Here is a 5766-nt window from a genome sequence, read left to right as displayed (position 1 = left end):
CACTCGCATTACTGCCTGAGCTCTGTCTTCTGTCAGATCAGCGGTGGCATTAGATTCTCATAGGAGTGCAAACCTTACTGTGAACTGTGCATGCGAGGGATCCAGATTGCACGCTCCTTATGAGAATCTAATGCTGGATGATCTGAGGTGGAGCTGAGGTGGTGATGCCAGCGCTGGGGAGCGGCTGCAAATACAGATTATTATTAGCAGAGAGGTTTGACTGCACAGAAACCATAATAAATCAATGCGCTTGAATCATCCCCAAACCATCCTCCTTGCCTCCAGTCCGTGGAAAAATTGTCTTCCATGAAACCAGTCCCTGGTGTCAAAAAGTTGGGGACCACTTATATAGCACATTTGACTTAAAAAAAATTTTTTTTTTTCTGTTTTTTAATTAATTATTTTTTGGCTGCACTGGGTCTTTGTTGCTGGGCACGGGCTTTCTCTAGTTGCAGTGAGCAGGGGCTACTCTTCATTGTGGTGCTCGGGCTTCTCATTGTGGTGGCTTCTCTTGTGGAGCACAGGCTCTAGGTGCACGGGCTTCAGTAGTTGTGGCACGTGGGCTCAGTAGTTGTGGCTCACAGGCTCTAGAGCGCAGGCTCGGTAGTTGTGGCACATGGGCTTCGTTGCTCCGCAGCATGTGGGATCTTCCCGGACCAGGGCTTGAACCCACGTCCCCTGACTCGGCAGGCGGATTCTTAACCACTGCGCCACCAGGGAAGTCCCACACATTTAACTTTTAGAAAGGGGGATTATCTGGGTGGATCTAACCTAATGACATGAACCGTTTACATTTGGTTCAAGAGGTCTTAAAACAGTGAAGTCAGAGAGATGTGAAGCATGAGAGACACTCAACAGGAGGATGATTCTTCATTGCTGGATGGAGAGGCTACATTGCAAAGAATGTGGGTGACCTCTAGGAGTTGAGAGTGATTTCCAGCTGACAGCCAGTAAGAAAACAGGACCTCAGTCCTACAGCCACAAGGATCTGAAGTCAGCTAAGAACCTGAATAAACCTAAGAGTGGATTCTTCCTCAGAGCCCCCAGAAAGGAATGCAGCTCAACTGACACCCTGAGATCCAGAGCAGATGATAGTCCAGCCACGTTCTGAGTAGATGAGAACTGTGCCAGACTTTGAAATACAAACTTGTGAGCTGAAATGAACATTGTTTTCAGCTGCTAAGTTGTGGGGTTATTTGTTACACAGCAATAACAAACTAATATAATACCGCAGTTTGCTTAGCCATTCTCTTTTGATGGACATATGGGTTATTTCTAGTTTTAGACTACTATCAATCGTGCTGCTATGAACATTTATGTACAAGACTTTTTTTGTGGTTATATGTTTTCATTTCTCTTGGGTCATAGGGTAGATGTGTATTTAGTTTTCTAAGAAACTGCCAGAGCTTTTCCTAAAGTAGTTGTGCCATTTTACACTCTCACCAATAATGTATGTGAACTCTGGTTGCTCCACATACTCTTGAAAGTCAAATAGTGTCAGTCTTTTTAATATTTTCCATCCTGGTGGGTGTATAATAGATTTGTTTTTTTTTTCAGTTGGTTGACTGACACCTGGATTCACTGATGAAGTTAAATGAAATTGAGAATCCTTTGGTATAATGAAGAAGAAATAATTAAAACACTTAAGGAGATGAGAATGTTGGTTTATAAACCTCTCCTTCTAGGTTTATAAGTGTGATTCATCTACACCCAATTCCACCCCCTGAGAGGGCCCAGATGACATTCTCTTCACCAAGGTGTTGAGAAATACATTTGTGAGAGGGTGATGGCATCTTTGGAAAGTGCTGTAGCAACTGGTTTCTGCAGGCCAGTGATGCTGGAGGAAGACACTACAGATGGGACTAAAGAATATGGGTAGTTCACTAATATCCTAATTTGTAAAACCAAAGTCCTCTGGAACTGGCGAACAGAGGGTGAACTTAAGACAAGATAGTTATGATCTTTCACCCAATTTCCAGGCCTGGGTTAGTCCACAGACTTCGAGTACCTTGAATGAAGTGAAAGCAAGTACACTTATGGAAGATGTATATAAATATCTGTCTATATATTCCTTGTAGATTTCCCTGATGGGACCTGTAGTCATTTCTCAGGGTAAATTATGGGTTGAATTATGTCTCCCAAAAAGATATGTTGAAGTCCTCACCCAGGTACCTTTGGAATAGGTGACCTTATTTGGAAATATGTTCTTTACAGATGTAATCAAGTTAAGATGAGGTCATATGGAATTAGTGTGGGCCCTAATCCAATGACTGATGTCCTTATAAGAAGAGGGAATTTTGGACACACACACAGAGAACACCATGTGAGGATGGAGGCAGAGGTTGGAGTGATGCAACTGCAAGGTGAGGAATGCCAAGGTCTACTGGTAACCACCAGAAGCTAGGAGAGAGGCATGGAATAGATGCCCCTCAAAGCCTCAGAAGGAACCAGCCGTGGCAACACTTTGACTTTGGACTTCTGTTCTCCAGAACCACAAGAGAATAAACTTCTATTGTTTTAAGTCCCCCAGTTTGTGGTACTTTGTTATGGCAGCCCTGGAAAACGAATAGAATAACTGTGATACTAGGATTGTTGACACTGGCTGTAATGCTAATTGGGGCTGTAGTTGGCACAGTGGTCCACCATTCAGAGTGGAGTCAAGTGATAAATTGACTTGATTCTAATCTACTTCAACATCAGTCCAGTCCTTAAACCCCTTTCCCTATGATTTCTCTAGTTCCAGAGTGTATAGACTACGGATAGTAAGCAGTTGGCAGAATATGTCTCTCTAATACAGGTAATACAGCTATTATGGTTGAAAGAGCTAAGTGGAAGCCCTAGGGCTTCCTTCCTATCAAAATTATAAACAACAAATAATAACACATCACTGGGGGGAAATGCAAGACTTGGTAACCATCAAAGACCTGAAAATTCAGAGGTGGTGATTCCTGTTACTTACCCACTTAACTCACCTCTCTGGCTCATGATGAAGTCAGAAGAGCCTTGGAGAATGACAGTGGATTATCGAAAGGTTAAGACAGGTGATGACTCCAATTGTACTGCTGTTCCAGATATGGTTTCTTTACTAGAGCAAAACAATAGAGCCTCTGCCACCTATAATAAAGTTATTAATTTGTGAATGTTTTTTCTTTATTTCAATAGCAAAGAAGGCCAAAAGTAGTTTTGTTTAACCTGTCAAGGGCAGAAGTACATCTTCACCATTTTGCTTCAGGACCAAGTTAACTTTGCCTCTGGGCCACAATTTGTTCCACAGGGACTTTGATCACCTTAGCATCCCATAAGACAACACATCGGTCCACTATGATTATGACAAAATGCTGATAAAACCTAAATAGCAGGAAGTATCAGGTACCCTGCATGTCTTAGTGAGTTGGTGTTGTCAGTGTTTGGGATTTTAGTCATTCTAGTAAGTGTGTAGTGGTATCTCATCGTTTTACTTTGCAATTCTCTGATAACATATGATGTGGAACATTTTTTCATGTGCTTATTTGATATCTGTATATCATTTTGGTGAGGTGCTGTTCAGATCTTTTGCCTATTTTAAAATGAGGTGTTTTTTTAATTGTTGAATTTTAAGGGTTCTTTGTGTATGTTGAATACTAGTCAGATATGTGTTTTGCAAATATTTTCTCCCAGGCTGTGGCTTGTTCTTCCATTCTCTTCACAGTGTCTTTTGCAGAACAGAAGTTTCTAATTTTAATCAAGTCCTACTTATCTGCTTTTTCTTTCATGGATCTTGCTTTTGGTGTTATATCTAAACAGCTATTTGGGAGTTCCCTGGTGGTCCAGTGGTTAGGACTCGGCACTTTCACTGCCGGGGCCCAGGTTCAATCCCTGGTCAGAAAACTAAGATCCCGCAAACCCTGCAGCATGGCCAAAAACAGACAAACAGCCATTGCCAAACCCAAGATCACCTCAGTTTTCTCCTATGTTATCTTCTACAAGTTTTATAGTTTTGCATTTTACATTTAGGTCTATGACCCACTAACATGTGTATTTTATTATTATTATTTTAAATTAATTAATTAATTTTTGGCTGTGTTGGGTCTTCGTTGCTGTGTGTGGGCTTTCTCTAGTTGTGGCGAGTGGGGGCTACTCTTCATTGTGGTGCGTGGGCTTCTCATTGTGGTGGCTTCTCTTGTTGTGCAGCACGGGCTCTAGGCGCGCGGGCTTCAGTAGTTGTGGCACGCGGGCTCAGTAGTCGTGGCTCACGGGCTCTAGAGCGCAGGCTCAGTAGTTGTGGTGCATGGGCTTAGTTGCTCTGCAGCATGTGGGATCTTCCCGGACCAGGACTCGAACCCGTGTCTCCTGCACTGGCAGGTGGATTCTTAACCACTGCACCACCAGGGAAGTCCCTACGTGTGTATTTTAAATAATATTTTATCAAAAAGAAACAAATAAAAAAAGAAAAAATTTAAATCAAATTAAAAGTACAGAATTTAAAAACAATCAAGACATAATGAAAAACATCAGTCCTCTTCTCTCCCCACTTTTATTCTCAGAACCCAGAACCTACTCTCTAAACCATTCTAGTTGTTTCTTTTGGTATTTATCTCCATACATTTAGATAAATCATAATTTTAGGTAACATTTACAATGTGTCAGGCTCTATCCTAAGTGCTTTGCATGCATTGTCTAATCCTCTCAATCACCTTATATTGTAGGCACTATTTCTATTCCTATTTTAGAGATGACAAAAATCGAGTCACAGAGGGATCAAGTAATTATGTAAAGTCACATTGTTAGCAAATGGCAGAGCTGGGATTTAATCTCAGGCAGTGTGTTCTTCCAGTATAATGTTTACCCTGTGATTTCTTGATTGACTGATTTTAGACTCCTGGCTTCCTAATATGAATAATTATAACTCACACCACCCAAGGCCCCACCGTGTCTCTATTATCCCAATATTCCACATTTCATTGATCTAAGACATCACTGATTGTAAGCCACACCTCTGTATACCGCTAAAAAAGAAAAAAATAACCAAAATAACCACAATGCTTTCTTATCCCTTAGCATTTTTATATTTATTGAAATAGATCCTTTATACTTTAGATGTCTAATTTATTATATACTTTGGTGCTTGCAAGCAATAAAAAGAAAAATATAAGGGACTTCCCTGGCTGTCCAGTGGTTAAGACTCCGCACTTCCACTGCAAGGGGCACGGGTTCGATCCCTGGCTGGAGAGCTAAGATCCCGCATGCAGTGCTGAGCGGCCAAAAAATTCAAAAGAAAGAAAAAGAAAAAGAAAAATATAAGCAAATAAGTTGGTTTAAGTATTTCTAAAACTTCTGTATATTCAGAGTCCCATTTTTTGAATCATTTTTTGCCTCAAAGATGTCAATGCCCACATTTAATTAATTTAAACACAATATCATACTCTGAAACTTCAAAAGTATTGGTGATACAGCATTTTAAAAAAGAGGGATATGATCTGCAATCATGAATAGAATTTTCTTCCAAACCATTGATATTTATTCTGCAAGTTTTGATACTGGCACTTTGTTTTTTCCAGAAAGTATAAATGAAAACTTCTTAGACAAAACCTGGACTTATATTCATTCCTCAAATGACACTTAAATGGTTTGTGGACTGAAATCTCCAGGAGTGGCAGTTATCCAGTCATGCCACTAGAAATAGCAATCATGTTTGCACATGGCAGTTGCATCTATGTCACAACCATTGCCTGGCTGACGATGATTGTGATGGATCTTGATTTCAGATTCCAGTTTTTTTTTTTTTTT

This window comes from Neophocaena asiaeorientalis, unplaced genomic scaffold (genome assembly GCF_003031525.2).
Source record: "Neophocaena asiaeorientalis asiaeorientalis breed wild unplaced genomic scaffold, Neophocaena_asiaeorientalis_V1.1 scaffold232, whole genome shotgun sequence".
NCBI classification, from domain to species: Eukaryota; Metazoa; Chordata; class Mammalia; order Artiodactyla; family Phocoenidae; genus Neophocaena; species Neophocaena asiaeorientalis.
This window is presented reverse-complemented; position numbering follows the sequence as displayed.